The sequence below is a fragment of the Halichoerus grypus genome, chromosome 7 (assembly GCF_964656455.1).
Source record: "Halichoerus grypus chromosome 7, mHalGry1.hap1.1, whole genome shotgun sequence".
NCBI classification, from domain to species: domain Eukaryota; kingdom Metazoa; phylum Chordata; class Mammalia; order Carnivora; family Phocidae; genus Halichoerus; species Halichoerus grypus.
The window spans coordinates 81,628,492-81,643,730 of NC_135718.1; the positions used below are offsets into that span (position 1 = coordinate 81,628,492).

Consider the following 15,239-nt stretch of genomic DNA (forward strand, 5'->3'; position numbering starts at 1 on the left):
TGTGAACTCCGACACTGAGAGAATGACGGAGTGTGGAGGTCTGTTGTAAAAGGGAGGGATGGGTACACAAGTGGAGGAGACAAGAACTATTTACCAGCTGCTCTGTTCTGTTAAACATGCTAGGTTTTTTCATAAATAAATTAATCCTCACAACAATCCTTTAGGATAACATTACTAATGATGATGATAGTAATAATAATAAAATAATGATAGCTAACATTTGTTTTTTTGTTGTTTTTTTCTTTTTTAAAGATTTTATTTATTTATTTGACAGAGAGAGACACAGCGAGAGAGGGAACACAAGCAGGGGGAGTGGGAGAGGGAGAAGCAGGCTTCCCGCTAACAGGGAGCCCGATGATAGCTAACATTTGTTGAATGCTTATTATGTCCAAGAACTATACTACAGATGATACATGTATACTCTACTGCCCATTTTTTATTTTTAGTTAATGAACTTGAGGCTTATAGGGAGTGAAAGGATGTGGAATTGTCCCAGATATAGACCAAGATGTCAGGATATTTAAAAAAAAAGAAATTGATATTTGATAGATTTTTAAAGACTACAATAAAAATAGTCAAAACTGTTGGGCATCCTCACTTACATCAGAGTTTACATTGGTCTTATTTTGAATTATATAAAGTGACATTGGAATTACATAATCTTTTCCATGCTAAAGCCAGCCCTTGAGGTCAAGTAAACAATTTGGGCACAGAGCTAGTATGTGGTAGATTTTACCACAAACCTGAACAGACACTGTATAAGCCACTAAATTCCTTGAAGTAAAGCACTCCCAAGGCTCAGGTACAGGCATGTGTCCCTTCTCTACCTCTATATTCAGCCTCTGCAATCTCTTCCAGTCTCATGTCTCTAAACAACTTCTATGTGTTCATAACTCCCATTTAAATTATGGCTACACTCATCTTCTAAACTCCAAAGTAATATATACAATGCTCAACTTAAGTGTTCTATTTTTAACTCAACATATCCCAAACCAGCATCCTGATTTCTCTCCCAAATGTATACCTTCTCCACTCTAGATCGATGGCTCCACCTTTTACCAAGTTGGTCTCTCTGAAAGCCTAGGGATGGCCAATGACACTTCTCTTTCTCTTGGACTCCGCAACCAAACTGTCCTCAAGTCCTGCTAATATCTCAATGAAAGCATGCCTAATATAGATCATCCTCATCTCCTCTATCCACTTGTTTCCTGCAGTGGACTCCTAACTGACTTTCTGCTTCTATTCTATTAAAGTTCTCTTTAAAAACATAAACCTTCCCTGAGATATAAAAATATAAACCATAAATTGACAGCTTTCTCCCTAAGATCAGGAATAAGACAAGGATGTCCACTCTCACCACTTCTATTCAACCCAGAGCTAGGAGTCCAAGCCACAGCAATCAGACAAGAAAAAGAAATAAAAGGTAACCAAATTGGTAAGGAAGAAATAAAATTCATTATTTGCAAATGACATGATATTATATAGAGAACCCTAAAGACTCCACCAAAATACTACTAGAACTGATAAATGAATTCAGTAAGGTCTCAGGATACAAAATCACTATATAGAAATCCTTTGCATTTCTATATATTAATAATGAAATAGGAGAAAGAGAAATTAAGAAAACAGTCCCATTTACAATTGCACCAAAATTAATAAAATACCTAAGAATAAACTTAACTAAAGAGGTGAAAGACTAGTACTCTGGAAACTATAAAACACTGATGAAAGCAACTGAGGTGACACAAATGAATGGAAAAGTATTTTATACTCATGGATTGGGAGAATAAATATTGTTAAAATGTCCATACCACCAACAATCTACAAATTTCAGGTAATCTCTTTCAAAATACCAACAATATTTTTCACAGAACTAGAAAAAACAATCATATAATGTATATGGAACCAGAAAAGACCTCAATAGCCAAAGCGATCTTGAAAAAGAAGAACAAAACTGGAGGTATCACAATCCCAGATTTTAAAATATACTACACAAAGCTATAGGAATCAAAATAGTATGGTACTACCATAAAAACAGACACATAGATCAATGGAACAGAACAGAAAACTCAGAAATAAACCCACGATTATACGGTCAATTAATTTTTGACCAAGGAGGCAAAAATATGCAATGGGAGGGGCACCTGGGTGACTCAATCGGTTAAGCATTGACTCTTGGTTTTGGGTCAGGTCATGATCTCAGGGTCCTGGGATCAAGCCCCGAGTTAGGCTCTGTGCTCAGCGGGGAATCAGCTTGAGGATTTGTCTCCCTCTCCCTCTGCCCCTCCCCCTGCTTGCGAGCTCTCTCTCTCTCTCTAAAATAAATAAATCTTTAAGAAAAATAATATGCAGTGGGAAAAAGTCTCTTCAACAAATGGTATTGGGAAAACTGGACAGCAACATGCAAAAGAATGAAAATGGACTACTTTCTTATACCATATATAAAAATAAATTCAAAATGGATTAAAGAGTTAAATGTGATACCTAAAACCATAAAAATCCTAGAAGAGAGCACAGACCGTAATTTCTCCAACATTTTTTTCTAGATATGTCTCCTGAGGCAAGGGAAAATAAAAGCTTCTGCACAGCAAAGGAAATGATAAACAAAACTAAAAGGCAACCTACTGAATGGGAGAAGATATTTGCAAAAGACATAACTGATTAAGGGTTAACTAGCATCCAAAATATATCAAGAACTTAAGCAACTTAACACCAAAAAACCCAAATAATCCAATTAAAAAAGTGCAGAAGACATGAACAGATACTTGTCAAAGATAAACAGATGGCCAAAGACGCATGAAAAGATGTTCAACATCATTCATCAGCAGGGAAATGCAAATCAAAACTACAATGAGATATCACCTCTCACCTGTCAGAATGGCTAAAATAAAAAACACAAGAAACAATAGGTGTTGGCGAGGATGTGGAGAAAAAGGAACCCTCATGCACTGTTTGTGGGAATACAAACTGGTGCCACCACTATGGAAAACAATATAGAGGTTCTTCAAAAAATTAAAAATAGAGCTTCCCTATGATCCAGCAATTCCACTACTGGAATTACCAAAGAATACAAAAATACTAATTCAAAAAGATATATGCGCCCCTATGTTTATAGCAGCATTATTTACAATAGCCAAGATATGGAAGCAACTCAAGTGTCCACTGATAGATGTAATTACATATTATATACTGGAATATTATTCAGCCATAAAAAAGGATGAGATCTTGCCATTCGTGACAACATGGATGAACCTAGAGGGTGTTATGCTAAGTGAAATAAGTCAGAATAAGAAATAACAAATAACCATATGATGCACTGACATGTGGAACCTAAAAAACAAAACAAATGAATAAACAAACGAAAAGCAGAATCAGACCCATAAATACAGAGAACAAACAGAGGGTTGCCAGAGGGAAGGAGGTGGGGGGATGGGCAAAATGGGTGAAGGGGAGGGGAGACACAGGCTTCCAGTTATGGGATGAGTAAGTCAGGAGGATGAAAGGCACAGTATAGAGAATAGAGTCATTATAATAATGTTTATGGTGACAGATGGGAGCTACACTTGGGGTGTGCACAGCATAATGTATAAAGTGAATCACTGTATCATATACCTGAACTCGTAAGACATTGTGTGTCAAGTACACTCAAATCTAAAAATTTTAAAAATAATGATAATGGCAGGAGTTGTTAGTGGTCCATTTGCATGCTTTACTACATTATCCAATAATGTGCATTTCATGTGTTCTCATGTGTATGTTTATAAGAAATCCAGGAGTTGGTATGAACAGCAACCATAGCTTACAAAAAAGGAAATCAAGGCTTTAAGAGTTAGCTCATTTCTGAATTTCCTCAGCTAGTACATTTCAGTGTTATTACTCAAATGAAACAGGACTCATCCTATAACACAGGTCCTTACACATGAACCCAACTTGACATTTATCCATGATATCCTAAAGGCAACAGTCCTTCAACAGGAGAATGAGCAAAGCTACTTGGGAAAAATGCTCTAGAATTGGAAGCCCTCGTAAATCCTGCCTTAGCGCACTGCCCAGAAAGTTATGCAGCACATGTCCCATGAAGAAAAATGAAGGAAGAAAGAGCAAAATTACAGCACAAACTGTTTCATGAAAAAATTTCAGAGTTTCTGTTAGATTCAGCACCCACTCCATCTGTAGTATAACTAAAACTCTTGCTCCATTCACAAATTAGTTATCCAGAAACTTAAAGTATGTTCATTAGACTCAGCATGCTCTCTTTACTAAAGCCAATGTATTCATAGTACCTTTTGAATTACGTCTTTAACTGATAAAATAAAAAGATAGTTCTAATTCTTTTTGTAGCATCTGAGGGATTCTCTTCTTGCCTTTCCTTCTGTCTCCAGGCCCTTACTTATCATAGTTGTTTAGAAATGCATTCCAACTGTGGGCTCAAGAGAATAAAACAGATTGTCTATGGTGTTAGGTCATCATGAATGAAGACAAATACTTTAGACAGCCACATAGTGAAATCCATTTAATTTTATGCTTTAGTCAACTACCTAAACTACCATGTCTCTTCCTTAGTACAGATATCCTAATATCACGAGGTAGAATGTATTTTGACTTTGCAGGCAATGTAATATTTCAAAAAGGTACTATAAAGGTATTGGTGGTCCAATGTGATTTATAGAATGTTAGTGGGTGATCTCATAATATGTATGCAATATCACATAAAAAAAGAGGACTAAACAATTTTAGAATTTTGCTCTATTTACCTAGCCACCACAAGAGACATTGTCAAAAGAAAAAAAATTGCAACAAAACAAAACATAATAAACATGAATTCAATACGATAGTGGTAAAATTCTCTGCAAAGAGTCTCTTCTCAGCAGGGGTGGCAAAAATAGAGTATACTATCATTATGCCTCTTGGAGTCTTTTGAAGGGTAAATACAATGGGTTCCTTCTTAAAATTTTATGGGAAGTGAGGACACGTGAGAAGCATAGCAGGACAGCTTTTCTGAACTCTCCTCACTTACTGTGACAGTGCTTTCTATAAATCCCACTGACCTTATCCATCTATTGGAGCAAGTATGACTTCAGATAACCATGATTTGGGAAGACTAATGAGGTGCTGGTACAGCAATCCTTCTTAATGTCACTTCCATTCACCATAAGAGTTTGAGATATTTTTTTCCTGAATTTTCAAATAAGTGACACATTCTCCTTTAGAGGCATATATTTCCCTAAACAAATTTTCAAAAAAGAACCATGATATTAGTGGAAGCTTAACCATTCAAGGGGCGTGGGAAACTTGGACCTTGCATCACAGAGACTCTGGAAATTAAAAATTATATAAATTTAAATGTAAAAAATTATATATAATATCAGCAATTGAAAATGTTATAAATTACCTCTTATCTAATACTTATCATCTTGCTCATATGTTTCATAGCACAGGGATTAATTCATTAGATGAGGGTTCATTCATTCATTCATTCATTCATTTGACATGTCTTCTGACTAGACACAGCTGAGTCCTGAGGGTACCAGAATGAAAACTGAGTTGGGAAGATGGAGTTCATCTCATATCCCTACCTTCTTGATGATCATTAGCAGTAATTCAGCAAGAATGGCCTCCTAGATCACCAAGCTCACATCTACCCCAACACTCCTCTGTGTGTTGTTCACTCTTGGCATCACTCTTGTGAGGCTAGTTCCTCCCAACACCCAGGTCTCAGATGACCCCTCCTCTGTCTCTACCCAGTCATAAACCACTTGAGTCAATCCTTATTGTATTTTCTTTAGACTATGTAGCTTTATCTGAATTTACATTTCATATTTACTTGTTCACAGGTTTGCAGCATATCTCTGTCCCTTGATTGTGAGCTCCGTTAGAGCAGATGATTTTTTTTGCCTTGCCATTAAGAGATCAAAAATAATTTGTTAAATGAACACTTAAGATATGATCATGCTTACTTGGATGTGTGTCCCGAGCTGCCAAGATGCCCAACTCCGGGGACATCACTTACATGGGGGTGTGGCTGAATGTGGAACTCCCACTGTGGTTGAAAATATATGTCACCCAAGTCCCTGCTTGCAGTGGTCATGTGCACATTTTTTGAGAGCAGAAAAGAAGTGGAGATTATATCAGTGATTTTTGTTTGGGGAAAATGCATCAGAAAAGAGATGATAGGGCGCCTGGGTGGCTCAGTCATTAAGCGTCTGCCTTCGGCTCAGGTCATGATCCCAGGGTCCTGGGATCGAGTCTCCCATCGGGCTCCCTGTTCGGCGGGAAGCCTGCTTCTCCCTCTCCCACTCCCCCTGCTTGTGTTCCTGCTCTCGCTATCTCTCTCTCTGTCAAATAAATAAATAAAATCTTTAAAAAAAAAAAAAAAAAAAAAGAGATGATAATGGAACCTATGGAAACAAAGCTCCCAAAAGTAGAAGATAGGAGGAATAAACATTTTTTTTCCAAAAAGATCCCTGAATCCAATATTTCAGAAATGAAACTATCATCATGAATTTTTTTTTTTTTTTCTGGATTGGTTGAATATAAAACTTTATCTCCACCATACTTCTCAGCTTCTGTCCTTATATTCTGTTACTCCTTTAATTATATTTAATACATTCTGTTGTTCAGACCATCTTTAAAATAATGATGTAATCCTCTGGATTTTTCCAATAAAGGAATCCTCATATGACTTATATTATCAGGAACGAATGATGTTTTCTTACACTAACTTCATTGCGCAATGTGTCAAATCCGAGTTACATTGTGGGTTAACCTATTGTTGAACAAGATTGAGATTTCTGACTAATTTTTCAGTAACTGTGAGAATCATCATTACATAAGTAATTTTGTATATGGGCTGGAGGACCTCTAAGAATTTACTAAACTTAGAAAATGGCTAAATTGTTGGCATGTTTTCAGTTTAAAGCCCACTAATATCTGTTCATAGATTCTCATCTATGGCTATTATTTATCTCTCAGAATGATAGGCAATGATGAAAAAGACAGATGTACTTCTGTATTTATGGGCCTCATAACGGCATTGAGGGGGGAGACAAAAGTTGCACAGATAAACACAACTACATACTAACATTTCTGATAAAAGCTGTAAAGGAGAAGTATGGGTGTTACCAACTGAAGGTGCTAGAACTAGATTACAGGTCTTCGGGTTGATAATCAAGTGGACTTCCTACCTCACTGTTGGCACTTACCTATGAGTATGAGATGTGCCTTCCACATGTATTCCGCTTTTTTAATTTTTATTTTTTAAAGATTTTATTTATTTATTTGACAGAGAGAGAGACAGCGAGAGAGGGAACACAAGCAGGGGGAGTGGGAAAGGGAGAAGCAGGCTTCCTGCCAAGCAGGGAGGCCGATGCGGGGCTCGATCCCAGGACCCTGGGATCATGACCTGAGCCAAGGCAGTTGCTTAACCAACTGAGCCACCCAGGTGCCCCTGTATTCCACTTTATAGGGATCATAGTGATTGTGTCATATGCGGAGTCCGATCTGGTATATCATTTGAGTATTAGAGTGACAAGCTAAAATGTAATTTATTTGTCAAGATTTTGGATATTTTTTCTTCCACTCAAAGGAATAAAAATAGAGATGTATCATTATGAAGTGACATCAGCTGAAGATGTCTATTTAAATGAAAGACCTTGTAATTGTTGGTTTAAAAAAACTTTATTAAAATATGTACATATTTGGGGCACCTGGGTGGCTCAGTCGGTTAAGCGTCTGCCTTCAGCTCAGGTCATGATCCCAGGATCCTGGGATTGAGCCCCACGTGCAGGCTCCCTGCTCAGCGGGCAGTCTGCTTCTCCCTCTCATGCCCACCCCTGCTCATGCTTGCACGCTCTCTCTGTCTGTCAAATAAATAAATAAAATCTAAAAAAAAATGTACATATTTATTTGGGGGGCATTGTAGAGACCCAATTAGCATGGTGTTTTCATGAAAACTTTATTCTCAAATTGTACACTGTCAGAGATGACACTAGAAATACTTCATGAGTCCAGGGATTGATATCTTAAAGTTAATAAATGCTGAGCAGATAAGAACTGTACCAAACCAGAGGCAGAGTTCGGGAAGTTTGACATCTCCCTGAAAGGAAGGATGATGATGAGGAAATACCAACTACCATTTACGTGCCTGACATTGGCTAAGTGCTTTCATTCTTCATTAAAGCCAAGTACCAATCCAGCACAATGTTCTTATTATTCTTACTTGGAGATGAGGTTTAAAGAAGTAAAGTAGCTGCAGTACAATATCATTTTCCCGGTTAAACAGAAACGCCAACCCTGGTGGCATTAGTCAATAGCTTTGAAGGACTTGGGATGTTTGCCAACCCTAATTGCCCTCAGGAAGGACATGATTTAATATCACCTATTAATAAATGAATTAATTGATTTGTTTGTTCATGTATTAGGCTTCTTTCCAAATATGATTTGAGGTAGTATGTGACTTATTTAAATAGAGTGTGGTTTCCAAAATGTGAAAGACATGTCAACCTTGTGATGTCCTTTTCTCTACTAAATTCGACCGTGTAAGGCTCAATAAATATTAGTATGAGATAATACTACTGGAAAGGTCATTTATTCAGCACATAGACAGCACTGTGGTGATACAGTGACGCTCTGAACCAGGCATTTTTTCTAGATGAGGGGAACATAACAGACAAAAAAAAATCCCATCATCATAGTGCTGATAGTCGATTTTTTACATCAAACAATAACACATTTATTATACGACAGCGTGGGTATAATTAATGTGGCAGAATAAATGTAAATTTATATCAAGAAAATAGAACCTTAAGATTTCAATTATTTTCTTTATTACTCAGTTCATTTTTACTTTTGACTTCCATTTCTATAGTGAGCATTAAACACGATATGTTTTGACTTAATGATGGTGAGAATGTAATTAATTACTACAGAAGGTAATTGCAGGTCTGTATGAAAGATGTTCCAAACTTGCAAACAGAGAGAATCTCAATGAGCCTATAATGGACCAAAATAATTAAATTCTTAATATCAGGGGATATCTTGATTTAGTAATTTTTCTAATATACACAATTATCAAGAAATTACTTATTCAGACCCACATAATTTTCTTCGTAATAACGGCAATCGCATTATATCAAGGAATTCTAAACCTATTATTACCATTACACACAAACATTAAGTAATTTGTTTTCAAGTATACAATGATTCTTCTCCCTGATGTGGTTTCCAAAATCCTTTTTCCCAATGTCTTCGAAAGCAACTAATCTGATTTATTTTATAACAGTGTAATTCACCAAACCTCCCAAGTATGATTTAGCATTAGGGATTACTGCAAAGTGGTTTGTATTGTTTTCTGCAGTCATAATGGCTTTTTTAGTGGATCTGATCAAATGCTAAGGTATCCTTAAAAGACATTAGGAAAGTCAAACTCTCCACGTGACCACTGAGAAGACATGCACTTTTCTTTCTTCCTCTCCCCTCCCCACTGTGTGACACCTGCAGTATCTACCAGGTGTTGACAACAGAGTGAGTCAACATCTCACGGACAAGTTCCTTGTGCCGATGTCATTGACCTAATATAACATAAAATATGCATACCGTTCAGTTTTTACCGATGTGGTATCAACATAACTATTCAAGATCCTAAGAAGTATTTGCTTCAGGCTAATTTAACTCTAAATCTTTTGGGAAATACGTTTTTCAAAGGTAAACATAACTCAATCCCCTCAAGACATCAAGTAACAAGTAATACGTTCCTTGTAAAATTTCTTCATTGAGCTACACTGTAGAAATTTCTAAAAATAACAGTGGGCACACATTCAACTTTCCTCAAAAAAAAGGAACTCATAAACCCAAAGGAACTTGAAAATAGGGAAACCAAAGGAGAGCTAATAACTAGTGATCCTGTCCCTTCTGCCTTAAAACCCTCCTTGTTTCTTAGGAAAGGAAATCTTGGCACTATCTTCAAGCCTATCAGACTCTACAGGTTCTGACTCAGCTTTACCTCTCCAGACTCCTGGCAAAATTACCTCCTTTTGGTTTTTGAAAATTATTTTTCTTCCTCCAACTTTAGGGTCTAATTCTGCCATGTCACTTTGCATTGGAAACACCTCCTTCTCTTTCAGATCTCAGCTTTCCGTCACTTTTTCCAGAAACTTCCTTGACTTTCCAGACAAAAGCAAGCTCCCTTTTGTCTAATTTCAGAGCACCCTAAATATTTATTTCCTAGAGTTTTTTATGGTTTGTCATTTCTACTTAACTTGATTTCCAACTCTTCAAGTTTGAAATTCCAAGGCGAAGAAACATGACAATGTTAGTCCTTAATACTTCATGCAATACCCTTAATTAATATTGGATGCACACACATGCAATAAATATTGGGGGATTTTTATTTTGTTTTGAACATAAGGATAGAGATTTAAGTTAAATATAATCCACAGCTTATGAAACATTGCCATCGGTGGATCAAGGCATATTTACTTCTCATTTCTTTATGTCCTTTTATCCTCACACCTCACTCCTACCTCTTCTTCAAAGGCAACCATTTCAATGAATTTAAGGAATATCTTTTAACTAGACTGTTGTGGTACATTGCACAACTGTTCAGTAAATGCCCACTCCTTCTTCCTCCACTTCTGGCCTCATCGATTCTGGGTGTGGTTGTGGGACTTGCTTTGGTCAATGGACTGTGAAAGACCGGGACATACAACTGGACATGTGACCGTGTGGTTAGGCAAGTTCTCTCGTGGTCCTGTCCTTCCCTGTGCACAGAGCAGGCTAGTTTAAGCATGGGTCCCTGAAGGAAGAGGCATGTGGACCAGACTTGAGGCTAACCTTCAGCCTGAAAGCAAGGTCAGCCAACCCTTAGCTGCCTCAAACATCTACTAATAGGAATATATGTCTTTGTTATAATGAACTAGTGGTATTCTGGTATTGTTTACTGTGCAGCATTTTGGGAGGAAAACCTAACTGTTGTATATTGCATGCATTTTTGCTTTTTAAAAAAATTTCAGGGGCACCTGGGTGGCTCAGTCGTTAAGCATCTGCCTTTGGCTCAGGTCATGATCCCAGGGTCCTGGGATCGAGCCCTGCATTGGGCTCCCTGCTCGGCAGGAGGCCTGCTTCTCCCTCTCCCACTCCCCCTGTTTGTGTTCCCTCACTTGCTGTGTTTTTCTCTGTCAAATACATAAATAAATAAATAAATAAATAAATAAATAAATAATTTTGTATAATGATATTATTTTCTCTTTCTTCCTGTGTTCACTGAGTTTTAGGTCATTGCATTTCATTCTTATTGCTATGTGCTCATAAAATCCTGCTGTGTTAGACTTTCTCAGGATATTTCACTCTTAATAATGATCATGGCTGTATGGGAATCTCCCTGATGTGTCAGTCCCCAGTATGGCTGATAATACTCCTGGCATGGAGATTTCCCTGAATGCTTTGGGATTCTTTGACTCTGCAGTAAGGACAGCTTGGAGCTGGGGAGAGAATGGGGGTGAAAAGCCCTACATTATCATGCTGGGTGGAAGAGCCAGGTTGAAGCCACACGACCTGTCCCATGCAGTTGTACTGTTGGTCTGGTCAACCAGAAACCCGAGTACAGAACACTCAGCTCTGGTTCTTCTATTGTGAACACACCCTGAGAAGAGATGAAGCTGGAAAAGTGGTTACAGTGATGGTTCAGAGGCCCAGCTCTTTCTCCACTGCCCCACATCTTACTCATCCCCCAACCCATGCTCAACTGACTGGACCTCTGACCTTTACAGGCTCTCCCAAAACACAGACAAAAAGAAAAGAGAGAAGGTATCAGAATACAAACAATAAATATAGAAGACAAATATCAGAGACTCAAAGCCTAGAAAAGACCAGAGTAAATATAAAAACAATGATGGAGAATAATTACTGAATATTTACTATATGACAGGCATTAGTTGCTACACATAAATGTTATCATCTAATCTTCATACCAATCTGAAAAAGTACTATTTTTTTATTGTGGTAAGAACACTTAATATGAGATCTACTTTTTAAATGTATATATTTTTAAAGATTTTATTTATTTATTTGACAGAGAGAGAGACAGAGCGAGAGAGGGAACACAAGCAGGGGGAGTGGGGGAGGGAGAAGCAGGCTTCCCGCTGAGCAGGGAGCCTGATGTGGGGCTCGATCCCAGGACCCTGAGATCATGACCTGAGCCAAAGGCAGACACTTAACAACTGAATGACCCAGGTACCCCTAAACATATTTTTAAGTGTACAACGCAGTGTTGTTAACTATAGGTTCAATGTTGTATGGCAGATCTCTAGAACAACAATAACAAAAATAATCTGGTTAAAAATGGGCAAAGAACTTGAATAGAGATTTCACCAAAGAAGACATCCAGATGGCTAAAAGACACTCAAAAAGATGCTCAACATCAATGATCATCAGGTAGATGCAAATCAAAACCACAGTGAGATATCACCTCACACCAGCTAGGATGGCTATTATCAAAAAAAATCCAGAAGATAACAAATGTTAGCAGGGATGTGGAAAAATTGGAACTCTTGTACACTATTGATAGGAATGTAAAAAGGGCAGCCACTATGGAAAACAGTATGGAGGTCCATCAAAAAATTAAAAATAGAGCTGCCCTACAACCCAGCAATCCTACTTCTAGGTATACATCCAGGATTATTTTTTTATTGAAATCAGGATCTGAAAGTGATACTTGTACTCCCATGTTCACTGAAGCATTATTCACAATGGCTTAGATGAGGAAAGAACCTAAATGTCCATCAGTGGACGAGTGGATAAAAAAAAAAAAAGTGATATATATATAATGGAATATTATCCAGCCTTAAAAAATGATAAAATCCTGCCATTTGTGACAATATGGATGAACCTTGAGGATATTATGCTATGTTGAAATAAACCAGGACGAGAAGCGCAAATACTGCATGATTCTACTTATATGAAGTATCTAAGTAGTCAAACTGATAGAAGTAAATAATAGAACTGTGGTTGCTCAGTGAAGGGACAATGTACAGCTGCTATTCACAGGGTATAAAGTTCAATTATGTTGTTTTGTCTTCCTTTTACAAATGCAAGAACTCCAGGGACAGAGTCACGGTGAATTACTCACGGCTGGTCAGTAGGGGCTTTAGGAGGTGAGACCACCCAATCACTTTGGAGCCCTTATACTATTTAAAACTATCCTGGGGTGATGAACTCTGAGTTTGCAGGTTGAAAGGGGCCATTATATACCAGACACAATTAATACAGACAAAAGAATTTCTCAATATATACTGGTGAAACATTTAATTTTAAGAATAGAGAATCTCACAAGCAGAAGCAAAAAAAAAACAAAAAAAAAACAAAAAAAAAAACCTAAAAATTAAGACAATTAATATAGCCTCATGCTTCTATAGTGTTAAAAACCAGAAAACAGAGGTGCCTGGGTGGCTCAGTAGTTTGAGTGATCAACTCTTGGTTTGGGCTCAGGTCATGATCTCAGGGTCGTGAGACTGAGCCCCCAGCCAGCTCCACGCTCAGTGGGGAGTCTGCTTGAGTCTCTCTCTCTCTCTCCCCCTCCCCCTCTGCCTCTCCTTCAGCTAAAAATTCCTCTACCTTTCAATTTCCTTCTCTGCATTGAATACTTCTTTTGCTCTGAACCACATGCCTAGCAGATTTCTCTTCTGCCCCTCAGTCCTTCTCTTCCCCCCTCAGCCCCTGGCCCATCCTCAAGAGGGCATAACCTGAGGATTTATTTCCCAGGTTTTAGCTTATCTGATTATGTTTTCTTTCTTGGAGAATGTATTTATTACTCTCATAGCATCAACTTCAATCCGGGTGGCTCCATTCTGCATTTTTTCTTGCATTCTTACTCCCATATTTTCTGCTGGACCCATCCCTGGCCCTCTTAATGCAGCCAGGTGCACCTGGCATCAGATGGAAATAGCCATGGCCACCGAGTGTGTGCCCCATCCTCTCCGTGGTGTTGCTGACCTGAGAAAAGGACTCGTGGTCCCCTCCTGTCATCTGCCTCCAGCCTCCTCTCAGCACTAGGTGTTATGCACCCCCTTGTTGGGTGAACCTATAATCCTGGGTGGGAGAGAAGCTTCCGCCAGTCCCGGCACTAGGGTCCTGCCCAGATCTGGGAGGATGGCGTAGCCTTCTGTAGGTGGGGGCATGTGTGTGTTCTGAAATCATTTAAAATGGACTCTGTCCTACTTTGATCTCATTATTTTCTCCTTAGGAGAGCTTTGTTCTCCATCTACCTTATTTCTACCAACTAATATCACCAATGTCTTCATCAGCTGAGCCAGAAGCCTGTGATTCATGTTTGATTTTGCTTTTATTTCATCTGTATCTTCAGCTTCCTGCCCAATCACTATTAATTCTTCCATTTCAATGACTTTATGTATTTCTGCTTTTTCCGTTTCCTTTGTTCATCCTGTCTTTTTTTTTTTTTTTTTTTAATGATTAAATGAAGCAAAGCTGCTAACTAATCTCCTGGCTTTCATTCATTATTTCATCCAATAAAGACTGCACCTCAGAGACAAGTCATTGTTCTACTATGTAGCTCTGATTTTTGTCACTGCTTTCTGTACGTCTTGAGTAAGCTTCCATTTTTCTACATGATAAAATGGGTTTCACAAAACCATATTTGCCAGAGTTCCTGTCTACAAATGAGTCTCTAAGACAGCCCTGATGTTTTGGGGGCTTTTCTTTTAAGTAGCTAACATTTATTTAATCAGACATATTCCAATCATGTCACACAAATTCATGCCCAGAAGAGGGATATTTTTGACTCTGCAATTTTTGAATACATTTCCTCTGGCTATTTCTTCTACCTTCACTTAAATGAATCCCCTATATTATTTTCAGAGTTGAATTCCTATCTAGAGTAGATTCAGACATCACAGGACACATCCGTTCCCCCATTCTCTACAGAGCTCATTTCTTGGCATCTTTAATACCCACTCCCGTGGTTTGATCTCTGTGTCTGTCTTGCCATTTTCTTAATTGTTAAGTCCATGATAAATGCTTTCTGATTGATTTATTCATTAAATAAGTATTATGGGGAACCTGTGTTGTGTCAGGCACATATTGGATTATAGGTCTACTGTCTTCATATGGTTATTGTTTAAGGATAGGGAAGAATGGTGGAGTAGGGACTGTAAGACCAAGAATTACCAGTGGCTTGGCTTTGAGGGTGTTAAAGCCAAGAATCCAGATCATGAGAAGCCAAGACACTC

At 38.0% G+C, this 15,239-nt stretch overlaps 1 protein-coding gene across 7 annotated transcripts in view; it reads right to left on the reverse strand.

Annotated features, from left to right (window-relative positions):
- Window positions 1-15,239, reverse strand: part of PCDH15 (protocadherin related 15) — a 1,707,782-nt gene that overhangs the window by 182,682 nt on the left and 1,509,861 nt on the right. The window lies entirely within an intron of this gene.